This window comes from Sorex araneus, chromosome 7 (genome assembly GCF_027595985.1).
Source record: "Sorex araneus isolate mSorAra2 chromosome 7, mSorAra2.pri, whole genome shotgun sequence".
In the NCBI taxonomy this organism is placed as follows: domain Eukaryota; kingdom Metazoa; phylum Chordata; class Mammalia; order Eulipotyphla; family Soricidae; genus Sorex; species Sorex araneus.
This window is the reverse complement of record NC_073308.1, coordinates 77,243,411-77,262,349: the sequence shown is the minus strand read 5'-3', so window position 1 is coordinate 77,262,349 and position 18,939 is coordinate 77,243,411. Positions and strand designations below refer to the sequence as shown.

General features: G+C 43.3%; 1 protein-coding gene across 7 annotated transcripts in view; it reads left to right on the top strand.

Annotated features, from left to right (window-relative positions):
* Nucleotides 1-8,580: 8,580 nt before the first annotated feature.
* Nucleotides 8,581-18,939, top strand: part of BLTP1 (bridge-like lipid transfer protein family member 1) — a 193,215-nt gene continuing 182,856 nt past the window's right edge. For 6 of the 7 annotated variants that reach the window (XM_055144298.1, XM_055144300.1, XM_055144302.1 and 3 more), the window contains exons 1-2: nucleotides 8,581-8,700; nucleotides 9,925-10,013. The gene's annotated coding sequence lies outside the window, so the exon portion shown is untranslated. The remainder of the gene's footprint in view (nucleotides 8,701-9,924; nucleotides 10,014-18,939) is intronic. The other variant, XM_004606218.2, reaches the window with a different exon arrangement.

The window sequence follows — 18,939 nt, the reverse complement described above, 5'->3', positions numbered from 1 at the left end:
GCATGATTGATCAACCATATCCACACAGTGACCAAACTCATTGAAGTTTCGCGAGAGTTTAAGATGCCGCTCTGTCTAATGTTCATTGACTTAAAGAAGGCCTTCGATTTTGTTGAGACTGAAGTGGTCATTGAAGCTCTAGGCAAACAGGGCATTCAAACTCAATACATCAAGATCCCCTGCGAGCTTTATTACGGATTCACCACCAAGATCTCACCATTCTATAAGGAAGTGTTCATTGATGTAAAGAGAGGGGTTGGGAAGGGCGATACCATTTCACCGAAACTCTTCACTGCCACTGTCAAGAATGTCATGCGACAATTGGAATGGGAAGGAATAGTAGATGATCAGCAACTACACCACCTCCGCTTCACTGATGACATCTCGTAACACCAAACATTAGCCAAGCGGCACAAATGCTGGCTGACTTCGACCACGAGTGTGGAAAGGTTGGCCTGCAGCTGAACCTCAACAAGATGATGCTCATGAAAAACGAACTAGTCCCTGACGTTCCATTTGCTCTCAATGGAACGGGCATCTCCAAATGCAGCAGTTATGTGTACCTGGGTTTAGAACTCAACATGAAGAATGACTTGGCGCCACAACTTCACAGGGAGGAAGAGAGCAGTGTGGAACACCTTCAAGAGCATCAAAGAAGTTATTAAGAGGATGAAGGACCTCCGACTCCAAGCACATCTTTTCGATTCCACCATTCTTCCTGCACTAACGTACGCCTCAGAGACCTGGGTCCTATGCAAACAGGATGAGAACGCTATTCAGATATCCCAAAGAGGAATCAAAAGAGCTAGGAGCATCACATCTCACTCAAGTGAGAGAAGAAATCCGGAGTTCCGACCTCCATCGACGGTCAAGAATCAGGGACGCTGTCTTGTTTGCCAAGACATGAAAAATCAGATGGGCCGGACATGTAATGAGATTCAGAGACGACTGCTGGACTAGAGCTGTTACCGACTGGATTCCATGGGATGTCAAAAGACCGCTTGACTGCCCACCAACAAGATGGTCAGACTTCTTTGTCAAAACCCTGCATGAACGATTTGAGGCTCTTCCTGTTTTTGGAGCAAGCCGATATCACTGGGCTACACTAGCACAAGACAGGGACAAATGGAGACATTACTGGCGCTCGCTTGAGCAAATTGAAGATCAATGGAAAGACAAGTGATACAAGTGATGTGTACATATATATATATATATTTGTATGTATATGTATGTTTCCCTCTATGATTTGTTGCCTACTATTTTAACCCCATCAAATGTGGTGTGGTACTTATGGAGAATAGGTAGGGAATGACTTACGATGTGTCACATGGCGGCATTTGTGGCCACGTGGTCCAGGAATACATTCACTCATAAGTGAGGCTCAGCCAGAGTGTGTGGGGAGCGGCCTTGAGTTTGGAAGCAGTTGGGTTCTGGAGGTTTTCGGCTGCTGGGGCTGCGAAGCTCAACCAGGTCAGGAACTAAATTTGACACATCTGGTTTGAATTCAATCAGATTCAAATCCATCCAACACAGAGCTACTGTGTTGTGGTCTTTTAGCATATCTGTTAGTAGGTTTAATAAAGGTACGTGCAATTCTCCCTTTCAGAAGATGATAATGGCTAGGAAAGCACTGCTGAGAGTTCTTAGTCTCTGTAAAGTGTGTGGTTCTGGATGCAGAGTGCCCAGAACTCCTTCTCTCTTTAACTGGTTTTTTTTTTTTGTGATAACTAGAAGTCACTACCCATAAAAATAACTTCTCTTGATGTGTGTTAGTCCATGGTATACATCAATTTTATTTCACAATCGAAGTCTTTAAACTCCAACTCCCAAAGATCATTAGCTATGCCCTTCAGACTATCTTCAGGAATAAATGGTTCAAGAAGGATTTGTGAGGACTTCTCCGAGAAGCTGGGGCAGGAGCCCTGTGCCTACACTGGAGCACCCTTATAAAACAGTGCCTCATTAATTACTTACCAAATCTGCGTCAGTTTGTGAGTTAAACAATAAACCATAGTGGCTTTTAGTTTGAAACCTTGTGATTTACAATATTATTAACTATAGGGTTTCATGCGTACAATGTTTCAACACCACCCCGTCTACCAGAGTCCACTGCTGTCTCTCTTTCCACTCCCTACTGCTCTTGGAAAGATCAGTTCTGTAAAATAGTTCTCAGTAAACCATGGTTTTCATTACATGGGTCACATGAAACATTCTCTGCTTTGGTTCCTGGTTCCTCATGAACTGCTGGATCTGAGCCTCCTCTTCCATGAATACCTGCTCTGCTGTTGGCCCCTTTTTCAATGTGAACCCACTTTGGTTACACCTTTGCTCTGTTTTACATGCACCTGTTTTGCTTTTGAGATTGATGTACTACTAGTGTTTTTATTTTCACTTTTGGTGGGGGCTACACCTGGTGATGTTTACTCCTAGCTCTGTGCTCAGGAATTACTCATGGCAATGCATGAGGGATTACATGGTATGCTGGGGATTGAACCCAGAATGGTGATGTGTAAGGCAAGTGCCTTACCTTCTGTACTATCTCTCTGTGTCACTAATTTTAAATATTGAAAAACTCTTTTCTTAATCACTTATCAACACTTCCTATGATATTATCCCCTGAAAATAAACTATATATTAAAACTTGAGTTTGAGTTTGAACTCAGTATATCAAAATCCTCCGCGAGCTGTATTGTGGATTCACCACCAGGATCTCACCATTCTACAAGGAAGTGATCATTGATGTAAAGAGAGGGGTGTGGCATGGTGATACCATTTCACCGAAACTCTTCGTGCCGCCCTTGAGAACATTATGCGATGATTGGAGTGGAAAGGAATGGGAGTGAAGATAGACGGTCAGCAATTACATCACCCCCACTTCGCTGATGACATCGTTCTCATAACACTAAACATTAGCCAAGCGGCACAAATGCTGGCCGACTTCGACCACGAGTGTGAAAAGGTCAGATTGCAGTTGAATCTCAACAAGACGATGTTCATAAAAAACAAACTGGTCCCTGAAGCTCCATTTGCTCTCAATGGAACGAACATCTCCGAATGCAGCAGCTATGTGTACCTGGGTCGAGAAATCAACATGAGGAATGACTTGGTGCCAGAACTGCGCAGGAGGAAGAGAGCAGCGTGGAATGCATTCAAGAGCGTCGAAGAGGTGGTTAAGAGAACGAAGAACCTCTGACTCTGGGCACATCTTTCCGATTCCACCGTTCTTCCTGCATTAACATATGCCTCAGAGACCTGGGCCCTACGCAAACAGGATGAGAATGCTATTAGGGTATCCCAAAGAGGAATTGAGAGAGCTATCCTGGGAATATCATGTCTCACTCAAGTGAGAGAAGGAATCTGGAGTTCCGACCTCCATCGATGGTCAAAAATCAGGGATGCTGTCTCGTTTGCCAAGGTGTCAAAAATCAGATGGGCAGGTCATGTAATGAGATTCAGGGACGACCGCTGGACTAGAGCTGTTACCGACAGGATTCCACGGGATGTCAGAAGACCTCGTGGCCGCCCACCAACTAGATGGTCAGATTTCTTCGTCAAATCCCTGCATGAATGATTTGAGGCTCTTACTGTTCCTGGAGCAAGCAGATATCATTGGGCTGCTCTAGCACAAGACAGGGACAAATGGAGACGTTACTGGCACCCGCTCGAGCAAATCGAAGGTCAACGGAACTACAAGTGATACAAGTGATTAAAACTTATTTTGATGCAATCAACATTCTTTCTACATTTTACTGTTTGCCAACTAGGTTTGGAAAGCTGACCTCAAGGTACATCACAAAAATTTTCTATTCTCTATTTCCTTTTAGGAGTTCCATTGTTGATCTATTCTTCACCTAAAGAGGCAAGGCAGGTACAGTGCCTGATTCTTGACATAGTGGACCAAGTACCCATATCTGGTTCTGGCTTTCCTTGTTTCTGTTATTTGGGACACAACTCTCTCATGCCCAGTTTCTGTCTCTGTCTCTGTCTCTGTCTCTCTCTCTCTATCTCTATCTCTCTCCCCCACCCTCAAGCACAAACACACACAGGTTTGATAAACTATTAATTTGTTCCTGATCATGAATGAACCAATCTTATTTTACTAATCAAGCTTAGAGGGCTGGAGTGATAGCACAGCAGGTAGGGCATTTGTCTTGCACGTGGCCAACCTGGGTTCAATTCCTCTGCCCCTCTTGGAGAGCCTGGCAGGCTACCGAAAGTGTCCTACCCGCACGGCAGAGCCTGACAAGCTACCTGTGGTGTATTTAATATGCCCAAAACAGCAACAACAAGTCTCACAATGGATATATTCCTGGTGCCTGCTTGAGCAAATCGATGAACAATGGGACGACAGTGACATAATGATTAAATAAATTCATACTGTCATTATCTAAAATACTTTGAGCAGAGTTCTTGCTTCCCACAGACTCTGATTCTTTAGATTATTTAAAATATAAAATATACTAATAAAGGTGTCTGCATTCTTTAGATAATGCCAGCTATCTTGCTGGTTTTGTTTACTGTGTCTTATTTTATGCATTTCTAGCTAGAATTGGTTGATGAAAACATACTGTAGTATTTGTATACTATTAAACATACCACTGTTTTTGAAAGGGGACTAATTGTAGTAAGCTCATGTCTCTAAAGTGAAGACATCTTTAAATTACCATGTGTGTGCATATGCATATGAGTGTGGTGTGTGTGGCATGTGCAAGTATGTGTGTGTGTGTGTGTGTGTGTGTGCACAAGATTGCATGTGTCTGTCCTTCCAGAGAAATCTACCCACAACCCCAGCTTTGTCTCTACTCTGCTCAGGATCTCTGCTATAGTTTTCTTTTATCCTGTATTGAAAACATGCCCTTTAAGGAAGCTGCAACAATACATGTACCATGGTAAAGCCCACATTTTACATACATTTAAAGTTTTCATTTCATATCAATTCTTCTTAAGTCTAATTCACTTTCAAACCCAAAAGAAAGGGATTTTCACAGTATTTTTAAGCCTCAAAGAAGAAAAACTGCTCACAGCTTCTGCCAACATTTGTGTCGGCTGCAAGGAACACAATTAGTTTATATAAATTGAGGTGAATCATGTTTCAATTTTTTGTTATTAAAGCATTACCATAATAGTTCAGAGACAAAGTGACAGCAGGCTGTTTATGAAGGCTGGGACAGGAGCAATAATTCCATTACATGTTATTGAAGAGAGAGTTTATAGAAAAGGAATTTGATTTAAGTTTAATAAAAGTGAACATTAGAGAATCATAGCATTGATGTATAGTAATAACTAAACAAATAATGTTTGCTCTAATGAAAATACTGACACTAATTTGTTATCTTGACGTTACTTGGTTTGTGCTATTGAGAATTGTGTCTAATGCTGAAAAGTTTTAGTAATTTTAGAATGATAATTCAATGGTGGGATGCATAACATTTAAGCTTGATGAAAACAGAGGGGAAATTAATTCCAGGATAATAAAAGTATATATTTTTTTCTTGTGCTGTTTATGAAGATAACTGTGTACCTTTTCCTATTTTTCAGAATCTAGACCTTGCTAAGGAGAGATGATTAGAAAACCTAAGCCAAAGAGGATTTATAGTTTTCATTTGTGTATTTGTTAACTTGTCAAAAATGAAATCAGTACTATTGTTTTCTGGCTTCTGATTCCTCTCCTCACTTTACTATCTCTCAGATGTTCATCTTCCAAATAGCTATACCCCTTGCCAATTAGTGATGCTCAGGTTAACTGATCCCCTTTTGTTATAGAAAATTGCCTTCATCTTGAGCTGGTCCCTATGTGTTTTAATTTTATTGAATATCTCTCACTGGGAAGTGGTCCCATCTCTTGATCCTCTTGCTTCTATCCTCTGTGGTTTTCCTCTATTTCCGTCCACTTGGTTCTTGTGGTTATTCATTTCCACCCGGTTTAACAAATGCAGATTGTGGTCTACTTCAATCCTGAATCACCTTCCATTCAGCTGTACATGACAGCTGAATGTCTATGTCTGGTAAGATGTGTGTGGGGAGGGTCATCTTAAAAATTAGCGTACATAAGAAAAACCATCTGATAATTATCTCTAATTTTCTGAATTATTTTAATTGACATAAAGGCCTCTAGGTTCATCCATGCAGTGCATAACTTCATCATTTTTAATAGTTGCATAATACTCCAATTACTACATAGACCACACCTTTTCCCAGTCAGCTATTGAAGGATATCAGGTTGTTTCCACATCTTGGTTATTGTAATTAATGCTGCAGTAAACAAAATGTCTATTTTTTTTTCATTTCAAGGCAGAAGTTTGAATATACTATATGCAGAGAAGGACACAGCATCTTAAGAAAGCCCACCTGGAGCTGCTTTCCATCCTCTTAGTTAGGAGTGTCTAACTGGAGCTGCAGAAGGTGAGAATTCTGAGGTTTCACCTTAAGGGGGTTTGTGGGAAAATCTCATTAAAAGCTTTCATTTTCTAAAAATGACTTACTTGTGGCAGAGTGCATTCCTTGTGTCTAGTCAAGCCTTTTCTGTTTTTGTTTTATATTTGTCTTTGAATTGTTCCTTTTGAGACAAGAGTGGAGCTCCCAGGTGAAGTGCTAAGATGTGATTTTTCAGCTCAGGACTGGAACCTGAGATATTTAGAATACAGGAAATGCTGAAGAGCATTGCCTTTTGTAGTCCTCCTTTACTTTGTGAAAAGGAAATAAATAGAACAAAACATATTGAGCTCAAAGGGCTGGGGGATCAAAAGAACTCATGAGGGGGTTAGACGCATGCTAACATTGTTTGCATTAATTCTAGTGGTCTTATGTGCACATTCCACCTGTGCTGAGAACTGTGGAAACTTTCAGAAACTCTTGCAGAGATACAGGTTGTTTTCTACTTTTCCTAATATAATCTGTGCACTCCGTCAACCTCAAGGAGATCGACCTCAGGCCCAGATGTCCCAGGTGCTGTCCAGAGATGCAGGCAGGTGCGTGTTTGTCAGTGTGCAGATCGTAACAACATGCCAGTCGATCAAAAGCTTACATTCAGTAGACTGGGAACACCTGTAAAGGCGACTAGAGGCCGCCCCAAAAGACTTCATCTCTCTGGGGCAGCCCGGCAAACTACCAAGAGTATCCCACCCGCATGGCAGAGCCTGGCAAGCTAGCCATGGTGTAGTTGATATGCCGAAAACAGTAACAACTACGGTACTCATTCCCCTGATCCTGAAAGAGCCCCCAATACACCATGGGGCTATACTAGCACTCGACAGGGACGAATGGAGACCTTACTGGCGCCTGCTCAAGCAAATTGATGAACAATGGGATGACAGTGATACAGTGATATAGTGAATCTGTGCAAATACCTGAGAAGTCTCCATCTTTGGGAAGTCATTTCCGTTGGCTAATCAGAAAAGCATTTCTCTCTCTTTTATTTTTTATTTTTATTAGTGAATCACTGTGAGGTACAGTTACAGACTTACAACTTTCCGTGCTTGTGTTTCAGTCGTAGAATGCTCGAGTACCCATTGCTGGTGGTGCCCATTCTCCACCACTGATGATCCCAGTATCTCTCCCACACCCCATCCCATCCCCCAACCCCACCCCACCTCTGTGGCAGGGCATTCCCTTTTGTTCTCTCTCTCCTTTTGGGTGTTTCGGTTTGCAATAGAGGTATTGAGTGGCCATCGTGTTTGATCTATAGTCTACTTTCAGTATCTCCCATCCCCAGTGGGTCCTCGAACCACACTTTACCTGGTGTTCCCTTCTCCATCTGAGCTGCCTTTTCCTCCAGCATGTGAGGCCGGCTTCCGAGCCGTGAAAAGCCTTTCTCTTTTAGAACGCTACTTTGTGGAAAGCGAATTTCACACCAAAAAGTTCTCTTAAAGGTTCGCTCCTGCCCCCGTGCGGCCTCACTGCTCCAGAAGCAGCAGGGAGGCCTCGCTCTGTCTGCAGGCTTGGAAAGCCTCGAGCTCACAAGCCTACCCTCAGGAGCGTTCTCAGCCTCCCGCTCCCTAGACTAGACTCCGCCCCTCCCAGGCTCCCTCTCCGACTAGACTCCGCCCCGCCCCGACTAGACTCCGCCCCTCCCAGGCTCCCTCTCCGACTAGACTCCGCCCCACCCCGACTAGACTCCGCCCAGCCCCGCCCAGGCTCCGTCTCCGACTAGAATCCGCCCCGCCCGACTAGTCTCCGCTCAGCCCCGCCCAGGCTCCCTCCCGACTAGGCTCCGCCCTGCCCCAACTAGACTCCGCCCAGCCCCGCCCAGGCTCCCTCTCCGACTAGACTCCGCCCCGCCCCGACTAGACTCCGCTCAGCCCCGCCCAGGCTCCCTCCCGACTAGGCTCCGCCCTGCCCCGACTAGACTCCGCCCAGTCCCGCCCAGGCTCCCTCCCGACTAGACTCCGCCCCGCCCCGACTAGACTCCGCCCCACCCCGCCCAGGCCGTCCCCACTGGACTCCGCCCGCCCGGGCCGCGCCCTTGTCCCGCCTGGCCGCTAAGGGAGAGGCTCCGGGAGCCACAAGTTGCGGGCGGGACTCGAGGACGTGCGGGAGGCGCCGCGTCGTGACGCGTGACGCAGCCGTTTACGCAGCCGCAGTGCCCGCTCCCCGCCCCCGCCCTGTCAGCTGCCGGGTAGGGCCTGTGTGGCTGCTGCGCTGCCGCGGTGGGCCGGCCTGGGCTGTCCGGGAGCGAGGCCGCGCACCTGCCCGCTCGCCCAGGTGAGGGATTCGGGCCTCGGAGGCGGCCGGTCGCTGCCGTCCCGGCGTCGCTGCCTCTCGGTCTCGGCCGCCCGTGGCGGAGCCTCTGCACCCACTTCAGTCCTCGAGGGCCGCGTCAGATTGGGGGTTCGGTCGGGTCTGGGGTTCCGGATCGGGTCCGGGTCCGGGTTCCCGGCGGGCCGGCCGGGGACTGCGGTGGGCGGCTCCCCTTTGCCCTCGGCCCGGCGGTCGGGGCTCCCGGGGAGCCGGGGCCGGTGGCGGCGGCACCTGTGCCGGCTGCGTCCGCGGAAGCCGCCTGAGGCCCGGCCGGCCCTGAGGGGCGGCGGCGCCTGTGCCCGGCCCGCGCGGCCGTTTCACTGCGCAGCGTCCAGGCCGGTCCAGGCCAGCTTCTTCCGAGCGGACTGCACGTCGCTAGGCATCGAGGGTCAGAACACTTGATGTACTGACTTAATCGCCGAAGCGATCTGGGTTCCTACACTGACTCTAGATGACAGAACTTAGTTAGACCGAAGCCTCGGGAAAAACTTGCCCAGTGCCAGAGTTGTGATTTTAACCCGTTTTCAGTACCTTCGTCACTATGCCTTGCTATCTCTCTGAGCACCCTAAGCGTTTGCAAGATTTCCATTTGATAGAAAGTGCTGGGCAGAGAATAAGAAGGAAACAGCGGTACTATTCTCAGCAAGGATCCAAAATGTTTGAGAGAATAACTTTAGTTTTTTTTAACAAGAAAAAAGTGTTTTGGATGGGGCCACACCAGGAGATGCTCAAGGCTTACTACTGGCTCTGCCTGAAGAATCACTCTTGGAGATGGTGCTGGGGAACCCAGTGGAATGCCGGGAATCGAACCCCTGTGGCCCGCGTGCAGTGCAAGTGCCCTCATTGCTGTACTATCATTCTCGCCTGAGGGAATAACTGTTTTTCAAGGCCAGACTTTAAGTGTTAAGGGTAGTTTGAGAGTGGAAGTACCCTTTGATAACCAACATTATGCTCTTTTTCTCAGTGCATTGGTTTTAAAACCTTTGGAAGGTCAACGTTTGGGAAGTCTGATTTAGTCTAGGCTTAGGAGTATTTCTTGTTTGGAAACTTTAAAGAATGACATTAGTATTGGAACAATATGTAAAACTTTGCATACATTCATAATAAAGTCATTTCATCTGAAATGGTGCAATTTCTGGTAATGTCAAAATGTCTTGTGTGATGGGTTAAAATGCTGCTCTTTTTTAGATTTGTTAAGATGAAACAGTGCATCTGGCCCTCAGAAGCTAAGGAGAGGAGAAAACAGAACATTGCAGACTTCTGGAGAAAAGACCTCGGTAAATATTTTGGCTAATTTTTAAAATCTAATTTCCAGTTAGAGCTCAGATAAAAGAAATCCTTTAACCTCTATGCTTTGAATATGGTTTAATCTGCTTGAATGTGAAAGGCTTGAGGTGTGTACATGACCTCACAGTAGATTTGTTTTTTTTTCAGTGCACTTCTTTATTGTGCTTAGCTTCTGTTGGCAGGAGAGAACTGAAGGGAACTTTGGTTAAGTTGACTTTTCTCCTTTGCTTGGTCATTAATCTTCTGCTATACACGGTCTTATAAAGGAAGAAAATTTTTGATTTTAGTTTGTTTTTCATGGAGTACTGTATATGATTGAACCCAGTACAAGATTTGATTACATGTGATCAAGAAACATTTGATTTAGAAATACTGCTACAGAAAATTAATCACTGTCACTGTCACTGTCATCCCGTTGCTCATCCATGTGTTCGAGCGGGCACCAGTAACGTCTCTCATTGAGAGACTTATTGTTACTGTTTTTGGCATATCCAATATGCACAGGTAGCTTGCCAGGCTTTGCTGCACGGGCTCGATACTCTCGGTAACTTGCTGGGCTCTCTGAGAGGGGTGGAGGAATCGAACTCGGGTCGGCTGCATGAAAGGCGAACGCCCAACCGCTGTGCTATCGCTCCAGCCCACAGAAAGTTAATATTTTAATTTTAACTTAGTAACTTTTCTACAAGGTAATGCTTTTGTAAACTTGGTGTTTTAAAAAATTTTATATGCAACGATGTTTTTAGTTTATATAAAAGATTTGGATATGCTGTGTGTTTGTATTTGTAATAAGTCTTCCACATAATCTTAGTAAATAAAGGAAGGTACTCTATTAGTGCTAATTTAAGGTACAAAGGGGAATTAGAATTTCTGTAGACATAGTTTTAGCATACTATTTTTCATGTAAGAGACAGTAACAGAAGAACCCTGGAGGTAACTCAGTGATTAGGAATGCCTGCCTTGTATGTGCAAGGACCCAAATATAATCCCTGGCACTACATGTCCCGCTGCTCAGCACCTTGGGGCATAGGCCTGAAAGCACCTGAGCTTATACAGGGTGATCCTGGTGGTACCCAGGGCCATTGGTCCTGGGCAGCACTCTATCTTCATGCCTAGCATTGAACCATGTGGCCTCATTGGCTGAGTGTTGCTGGGAATGACCTTGGGGTATCTGAGCACTGCTTGGGAGGCCCCTATCCCCTGTTTATTAGTTTTTTTTTAGTTTTGATTTTTGAGTTATACCTGGTGATGGGGTGCTGGGGATTAAAACATGTTCAGCCTTGTGTAAAGCAAGCGCCTTATCTGAGATATTCTGTCCCCCACCCCTATTAATTAAAAAAAATAGGATAGAATTTTAAAACTTTATGGAAGGTTAAAAAAATTAAGTCATTAATTTAATAAAATATCTGGAAACTTCATAAATGACAATAGAGTTGACATGGCCAGACAGTCTGGGTGATGAAGAGAGATAAGCTTGGAATCACAGTACATAGGATCAATGAGATATTTTTGAAGTATTCCAGATAGCACTTGAGAGAAGAAGCAAAGTAGTGCAATCGGAGTTAAGGAATGAGACATATTAGATGGAAGCAAGTGAGGTAGACTATTTGGACATAGTGATTTGAGGGAAAGTGCAGTGGTGATAGCTTCTGGTCATTATCATATTCCTTCACATAATAAATTCATATTAAATAACCTTCAGGCTAAGTGTTGTGACTTCTTTAGTATTTGCCTTGGGGTACTCAGTGAATCTCGTGTCCGTTTACTGTGAGTGTAGCAAGAGCAGTGGATTGAGGACTTGGAGACACACTCATTAAGGGGCTTTTATATTTGAGGCATCTCTGACTTTCAAGAAATGTCATTAGAAAGTTTATATGGTTATGCATTAAGAAGATTCATCTTGATATTTAAATTTTGGAGTCTCAGTTTGTAGATGGTCACTTTCACTGTCATCTCATTGCTCATCGATTTGCTCAAGCGGCCACCAGTAACATCTCCATTGTGAGACTTCTTGTTACTGTTTTTGGCATATCAAATATGCCACAGGTAGCTCGCCAGGCTCTGCCGTGCGGGCAAGATACTCTTGGTAGCTAAAATTAATGGGAATGGAGCAGATTACTCTGGAAGAACACATAGAATAATAAATGACGGAGAAGAGAAACACCTCAAAGAATAATAGTAGGTAGGAAAATAGGAGAGAATGGGGAACATCACAGAAATTAGTGGTAGTGAAAAAAGGTGGACTTTAAGAATGTTGAAACATAAATTAAGATAACAGGAGCATATCTATTTACTGTCCTTGTCTATTAAAAAGTTGCTAACCTAAAGGCTTAGGAGATAGATGACAGGGCTGAGTGCCTGCTTTGCATGCAGAAGACTAGGGTTCATTCATCCTAACACAGCCCAGTCTCCTGAATATTGCCTTGAGGGAAAGTTCCTTCACCCACATCCCTTCTTCTCCCTCCCTTCCCCCCAATACAGGGCAGAGTGTAGCCTTTGAACATCACTTGCTGTGACTCAAAAAGAAAAAAATATAGGAAAACAACAACAAAAGTGATCTGAACCAGAACACTTTTGTAAGTGGAGCCAATTCATGCTAGGTAGGAATGAAGAAAAGGAATAGCTAATGTCATTTACTCTTTCAGAAAGTTTGGTTTAGAGTGAAATAGAAAAGGAGATTATGAAAGAGATCAAAAGCCACAGTTTATCCTGGACTGGCACAAGTCTGAAAACCTGGGACACATTGAAGGTTAGCTCAGTTTCCACCCACACAGAGTCTGGGCAGCTGTTTGCTCCCACAGCCCAAAATTGCTGCCATGCCTCTAGCTGGACTCCCGCCTTCTTGGGGTGGACCTCACCAGGATGTTAATTTGCTAAAAATTTGGGTATGTGGGTTTTGTGCTGAAATCTCCAGGCTTTCCCCTCCCCCTTACTAGACTTTCAGAAGCCCCAGCAGTCATGTCCACCGCCCAGTTAAAAGAGCTACTCAACTGTACCTTCCTGATAAAAATACTGAACGCCCTTGAACAAACACGATGGCCTCCTAGTGCCTGTATTGCAAACCATAATGCACAAAAGGAGAGAGGTAGAGGCAGGCAGAAGGGGTGGAGGGAGTGGTTGGAGGGAAACTGGTGACACTGGTGGTGGGAAATGTACACCATTGGGGGAATGAGTGTTGGAACATTGTATTACTGAAACCCAATCATGAATAGCTTTGTAATGGTCTATCTCATAGTGATTCAATTAAAAAAAAGAAAAAAGATTAGCTGGCAATAAGAATTTGAGAAAGAGGGTTTTTTTGTTTGTTTCTATAAGTTATGTGTGACATGAACACATTTACAGTCTTTATTTGTGCTTAAAAACTGGCTAAAACTCTGTCAGATTTAATTTGAATGGAGAGAGAAAAAATGGTTAAACAAGTCATTGAGCAGATGTGAAGGGATGAATTTTAGGGTGAAAAATTTAGGTAATTCTCTACAGGGCCAGGAGGGAGGAGGAGATGGCAATTGTATATGTACCAGTAAGTTTGTGAGGTGGGTAGTGGTTGACAGGAGTCCATGCAAAGACTTTCAATGTAGAAAGGTATTTTCTCCTGCAACATTCTTTTGGTGTGGTGCTGCTGACTCCTGGTCCTTGGTAGAGCAAGGGAGAGCAGAATAAAGGTGGTTAGCCTACAGTGATAGTCACAAAATGTCAGGATAGAGATATCTTGCAAATTTCTCAGAATTATCTTAAAGTTTTTTAAAATTTAATTTTATGTAAAACTCTTTTATACCAATATAAAAATTAGAAGTAACATGTGTAAACACAAAGACAATAATAGAAAAGGAAATATCTTGTTGCTTTTGAACTTACTTGTCAAACCAATCTCTATATAATTCAAGACAAAGTGAGTCTTAGAATGCAAAATATCTGTCCATACAATTCATCACTGATAAAACAATTATATGTTCAGTAATTACGTACAGAAAGAACACTCATTGAAGTCAGTATTCACTTAGGATGAAAACAGCAGTTTAGGAAGAACCAATTGTTTTCTGTTTGATAAAGCATTTATGAAAAAAACATAAGCTAGTATCATAAAATTAAGATTTAGGGCCACAGCGATAATATAGTGGGTAAGACACTTGACTTTGCACATGGCTGACCTGGGTTTGATCCACAGCACTCCTTAAGGTCCCCTAAGCTTGCCAACAGTGATCCCTGAGTGTAGAGCCAGGAGCCAGCCAGGTGTAACCTCCAAACAAAACCAAAAAAAAACTGGGACCATTGGTGTTGGAAAATGGGCACTGGTGGAGGGATGGGTACTCGATCATTGTATGACTGAAATGCATGCATGAAAGTTTGTAAGTCTGTAACTGTACCTCATGGTGATTCACTAATAAAAAATTTTAAAAAATTAAGATATAATGCAGTATTTTACGAAGAAAAAAGGGCAGCAAGTTAGAATTAAAATTGCCACCAGTCTGGGACCACAGTGATGATAATGTGGGGAGGTCATTTGCCTTGCATGCAGCCAACCCAGGTTCGATCTCCAGCATCCCATATGGTCCCCTGAGCACTGCCAGGAGTAATTCCTGAGTGCAGAGCCAGGAGCAACCCAAAAGCATTTCTCGGTGTGACCCAAAAAGCAAAAAAAAAAAAAAAGAATTGCCACCACTTAAATAATTCTGTACTCGAAAACTGATAGTAGAAAATGATCTACTATAGGGGCTGGAGTGATAGCACAGCGGGTAGGGCATTTGCCTTACATGCGGCCAACCTGGGTTCGATTCCCAGCATTCCATATGGTTCCCCAGCACCACCAGGAGTAATTCCTGAGTGCAGAGCCAGGAATAAGCATCTCCAGGTATGACCCCCCCCAAAATTAAAAAAAAAAAGTAAACCAAAATGATCTACTATAAATGATTCAACAAGGTATAGAACCTAAAGGAAGGGTCAATGTAGTAGTTCCTTTTTTCTTTTGTATCTTTCTTTGTTTTATTAGTTTTGGGACACACCTCAATGTGCTCAAACTTGCTCTAGGTAAGGCTTAGGCAATCATATGTGGAAGTGAAGCTGGGTCCGCTGCATGCAAGGCAGCACCCTACTGTTGCACTATTTATCCAGCCCCAGCCATTCCCTTTTTAACCATTAAGCTCAGTCCACACTTAGAGTGGTGGTGGGTAGAGGACTATATATCTAACTTCATCTCTTGAAACAGTATATTATGTCATTTTTTGCCGTATTTTAAACTTCAACATATTTCATCAGTTTTCTGAGGGTAATAAACTCGAAAAAAGCAGATACAGCCTTGTGAAATTAAGGTGAAGAAAAGTGGGGAGGCAGATCAGCTAGATTGCCTTGATTCTACAGTTAGGCTTTTGTGACTACTTAGGGTTTAGAAAATGGTGTGATACCCCTTGTTGTTACTGAAAAAGCTGTGACCTTTGATTTAATGGAATGTGATATTAAGAGAAAACATCCTATCATGGGCAAAATATGAATGGAGGGTGGGGTTGGGCTTCTGACATTGCTTAGGGCTTACTGCTGACCATTCACAGGGAACCATTTGCATTGTTGGGGATTAAATCAGGGTTAGCTATATGTAAGTCAGTGCCTTCTACTCTTCCTTTTGTTTGTTTTGTTTTTAAGCCAAACCTGGCAGGGCTCAAGAGCTTACTCCTGGCTCTGCACTCAGGAATTGTTCTTGGCAATGCTCAGGGACCATATGGGATGCTGGGGATTGAACCCAGGTTGGCCATGTGTAAGGCAAATGCCCTACCCACTGTACTATCTGGCCCATTTGGCTCAATATTTTAAATATCAAAATATGATTGTGATAACTCTGTTAGCTCCTAAACTAGGCTTTAGAGCTAAGAGGAAGGAACTTATTTTTAATAATAAGGAAATGAAGGACCAAGATAATGGCAGATGGATTTCTGTGAACCTGTGATAGGGGAGACAGTAGACAAACTTTTGAGCCAGATGGTCTTAACTTTTCACTGTCATGGTTTTCTTATTTGTAACATGGGGAATTGTAAGTGGGTAGTTATTGATGATGAAATACAAAGAAGGTGTTTAGAACAGTGTCAGGCATCTACTGAGCCATGAATAAATGTTAGTCCTTTTAGGATAGCTATGTTTTATAATTGAGTTAATACCATGGAATGAATATCTGAGAGTAAGATAACTGGTAAACCTTTTGTTGGGAAGATAGTGCAAAAGGGCTGGAGTTTATACTTGGTATTCAGAAGCCCTAGGTTTGATCTTTTGTGGTACCACTTGATGCCCCCAAGCATCACTAAGGAGATACATTGCCAGGCCCACGCCCTGAACAACTAAAGAGTAGTCCCTAAGCTCCCCTACCCCAGTACTTTTCGAGTCTTGCCCCTAAACCAGAAATCTTCACTCTAAACATTAAACACTGACCTTAATGTTTTCTATCTCTTATGCAGTATTTTATAGTAGTGCTAATAGTATTGTATAGCTAATTCCACATAAATTCCCTGTTTTGGTTACCTACACTTCATTTTTCAATTATAGCAATATTTGGGCTTATAAAACTTAGCTATTAAATGGATCTATATGACTCTGCATAGCAATATATTAAAAAAAAAAACTTTCTTTAAACTTGGTATGATGAGAGGGCTGGTAAACATACCACACTGGCTTCTTCCTTCCTTTTACCTCTCACCACAAACCTCATTTGTTTGGTGGGTAGTTTGAATATGAATTTTTTTTTTTGGGGGGCGGTGGGGCCACAGATGGTGGTGTTCAGAGCTTACTCTTGGATCTGTGCTCAGGTTTTCTGACTGAGTCAGTAGCTTGCAAAGAAACATGATGGCCTCTCAGTGTCTGTGTTGCAAGCCATAATGCTTAAAAGGAGAGAGAGAGTATGAGGAATATTGTCTGCCATAGAGGCAGGGGGAGGCTGGGAAAGGGGGTGTATACCCGGGATATTGGTGGTGGGGAATGTGCACTAGTGGAGGGGTGGGTATCATTGTGAATTGTAACCCAAACATGAAAGCTTGTAACTATCTCACGGTGATTCAATAAAATAAAAAATAATAATGATTAAAAAAAAAAGCACCTTAACCCTTGTGCTATTTTTCTGACCTGTAGGTGGAGTTTTCAGAGGTTCTTGCATGGCAGCTGTGTTCAGTATTATACCACCAGTGTCTCCTTAACTGAAGAGTTTTTTTGGGGGGGTCACACCCAGTGATGCTCAGGGGTTACTCCTGGCTCATGCACTCAGGAATTACTCCTGGCGGTGCTTGGGGGACCATATGGGATGCCGGGGATAGAACCCAGGTCTGCCGCGTGCAAGGCAAACGCCCTACCTGCCATGCTATCGCTCCGGCCCCCTTTAACTGAAGAGTTTTAAGGCAGAAGATAAGAGAGACTTTTAATGGACCAGATAAAAAAAAAGTGGAAATTGCTTTATTAACCAAAAACCTGTTTTTAGAATTTTACTATGCTCACTCTTTCTTTTTAATGTTAACTTTAAAACATACCATTTTATGTTATAAAGGCGTTTTAGTGTTAAGTCATTTGTTTTTAGTGTATTTATTTATTTATTATTATTATTTTTTTTGTGGAGGGCATCTCTCAGCTCTGTGCTGGAGAGGAGTGGTAGGGATCTTTCCAGGTGGTGCCTGAGATCATGTCAGCCTGTGAGCTATCTGGTATATATATTTTTTTGTTTTTCTTTTTGTTTTTTGGGTCACACCCGGCGATGCACAGGGGTTACTCCTGGCTCTTCACTCAGGAATTACCCCTGGCGGTGCTCAGGGGACCATATGAGATGCTGGGATTAGAACCCGGGTCGGCCGCGTGCAAGGCAAACGCCCTACCCACTGTGCTATTGCTCCAGCCCCCCCCCTTTTTTTTTTATCTGGTGTATTTTGAATAAAAGTGAAAATAAAGCATTGAATTGTTTAAAAGAATTTAACTAGAAGAGTGTGCTACCAGTAAATACAGGAAGCAAAATCAAAACCAGCCAGCTGATCAATTTATGGTTGTGGAAGTGGGAGGATGGACCCTTCGCTGTTGATTGTTGATTTTTGTTTTGTTTTGTTTTTTGGGCCACACACTCCTGGCAGTGTTTGAGGTTACTACTGCATTCAGGAATTACTCCTGGCAGTTCTTGGAGGACCATATGGGGTGCCGAGGATAGATCTTGGGTTGACTGCTTCCAAGACAAATCCCCTACCCACTATATTATCTCTCTGACTCCTGTTACTGTTGATCTTGTATTGAAGCTCATCATCCTAAGAAATATGCTGAAGGTCAGAAGTTGACACTGTTTAAAAATGAAGTTTTCGTTAATATTTGGACATATATCTCTGAATTAAAGCAAGTTTTTGAAAAAAAAGTTAAATAATATATTAAGTACTATGTTGTTTTAATTGTATGGTTTTATCATGTCTTATAAAACAGAATCACTTTTCTTATAAAAGAAAACTGTCCTTAGATTTAATAGGACTAGCAACAAATTAAAAGAAATATACAGATATGCGTCTGTTTATGTATATATTTGATTTCCCCTTAAGCAAACTCTGATTATATATTTGGTCCTAGGACATGCCGGTAGGGGAGTGGTGTCCCAGGAGCCACCTGTGTGGGTGCAGCTCAACTGCACTGGGAGATCCTGCAGACACATGCATCAAAAATCACTTCCAAGTGAGGGAAGAAGTTACAGGTTTTCTCCATCCACCTTCCTCACTACTGTCACCCTGACTTCTGGCATTTCTGCCTTGCCTCAGTATAAGCTGAGCATTTCCTGTTGTCAGCGGCCCTTGGTTACTTCAGAAATTGGAGGTATTTTGAATTAGCATCTTTCCTATGTTAGTGCCAGCAGCCTGTGGTCAAGACTCCATCAGCTTTGGTTGGTAGTTGAAAACACTCCTATGCTATTTTGTTGGCGAGTGCTCTTCT